Here is a 2,158-nt window from a genome sequence, read left to right as displayed (position 1 = left end):
CATTTGTCTTTTTGAGACAGGGTCTCGCTATGCAGTTCAGGCTGGTCTTTAGCTCACTTTGTAGTCCAGGCTGGTCTCGAACTCTCAACGATCCTCCTCCTGTCTCAGCCTCCTGAGTACTGTATTACAGGAGTGCGCCACCATGCCTGGCTAGGAATTTTTAAAAGGGGAACAGTTTCTCCAAGGTTCCTGCTCAAAGTGTAAACCATCTCACCACCACAACCCAACCCCACCCGCTAAAACCCACCCCCACCCCACACCCATTTGCACTGGAGTTCACTGGCCCCAAACTTGGCTAAGTCTAAAAGTGGGTCTTCCCTGGCTTTTGTCCTACTGATACAGGAAAAAAACTTTCAACCTTAACGATATCTAGAAGTTCATGTTCTCTAAAATCTTAGAATGAATTTTAGGAACAACGGAGATTGAGAGCAGAATATACTTATTGAGGGAAAGAAGGCTTCTGTCCAAGAGAGGGAAAGAAGGGAACCTGAGGGGGTTGCCCCATACTCTGTCTTTTTTAGGGACTTTTATAGAGCAAAACCACGAGATGGGGTGGGTCCAAGGTAGGGGAAAATGGACAAAACTATGGTCAGCCAGTAAGAATTGTTCAGGTAAAATTGATTAAATTGGGACCAAATGGGGAAGCGAGTCACATTGCAAGCGGGGATAAATACAGAACAGGGGCTTTTCCTGTAAGGGGTTGGGGTCAGGGTCTCTTCAAGGTGATAGCTACCTATTTAGCATATCAATCCCTGATGTCCATCCCTTGAGAGGTAAGTGGGTGTGCTTGTTTAATCTTCTGTCTTGAGGTCTGGCCTACAGCAGATCTTATTTTGTCTTTCCTGTTGGCTCCTTCCAGGGCCTGGCCCTGTCTGACTGGCTATAATATTTCTATCTAACTCAGCTGCAGTTCGGATTACTTCTTTAGAGAGGGGAATGTTATAGGCAGCTGAGTAAGAAATATAAGCAGTCAGACAGGGCCAGGCCCTCCAAGGAGCCAGTATGGAAGACAAGATACCTTACAAATGGAGAGGTGGTCCTTGCTTCGGGCCAGATCTCAAGACTAAAGATTAAACAAGCACACCCACTTACCTCCCTAGGGATGGACATCACAGATTGATATGCTAAATAGGTAGCGATCACCTTGAAGAGTCATTGACTCAACCCCTTACAGGAAAAGCCCCTGTTCTGTATTCATGCCCGCTTGCTATGTGACTTGTTTCCCCATTTGATCCCAATTTAATCAATTCTACCTGAACAATTCTTATTGGCTGACCATAGTTTTGTCCATTTTCTCCTACCTTGAACCCACCTTACCTCGTAGTTTTACTCTATAAAAGTCCTTAGAAAAGAGAGTACGGGGCAACCCACTCGGGCCCCCCTTCTGTCCCTCTCTTGCATAGAAGCTTTCCTTCCGTCAATAAATATACTCTGCTCTTAACCTCCGTTGTTCCTAAAATTCATTCGTCGATTTCTTTTTTTTTTTTCTTTTTTGAGACAGGGTCTCCCTATGCAGTTCAGGCCGGCCTTGAGCTCACTTTGTAGTCCAGGCTGGTCTCGAACTCACAAGGATCCTCCTGCTTCAGCCTCCCGAGTGCTGCGATTACAGGGGTGCGCCACCACGCCTGGCCATTCTTCGATGTTAGAGAACACAGATTTGTCCTAGATATCGTTCAGGTTGGGAGTTTTTATTTTCCTATCTCACTACCTCCTCTATAAAAAGGAGTGCGTCCGCGGTTGAAGGCAGGGAGCAGACTAGCTGCCCTCCCAGTTGGCCAAATTGTGTAAACATTCTTGTTTCATTTTCACGGGTTCCTCTTCTGCCTGCGCTTGGTCTGGGCAGGTGAAGGAACTGTGTGACCCAGACGCGGGGCGGGATGGGAGCGCCGAACTCCCTCCAGGGCTGCGGGGTCACACACGGCGCGGGTGGCGTCGGCGGACCGCCCGCCCCGCACTGCGGGCGCCAATGCCCCGTCCCGGCCTTCGCGCCGCAACAGTGCGGGCCCTGCGCTCCGCTCTCCGAGCTCCGGACCCCGCGCCCGCACCGACACTGAAAGGCCCCGAGCCCGGCTGCGCACTGTCTCACGGAAACCTCCCGAGGGCGGGACGCGGCCCGGGGGCGAGCCCTCGCCCGGCCGCCCCAGGCCCCGGCTGCGGC

The sequence above is a fragment of the Chinchilla lanigera genome, unplaced genomic scaffold, assembly GCF_000276665.1.
Source record: "Chinchilla lanigera isolate Chin_1 unplaced genomic scaffold, ChiLan1.0 scaffold00034, whole genome shotgun sequence".
Taxonomy (NCBI): Eukaryota; Metazoa; Chordata; class Mammalia; order Rodentia; family Chinchillidae; genus Chinchilla; species Chinchilla lanigera.
This window is presented reverse-complemented; position numbering follows the sequence as displayed.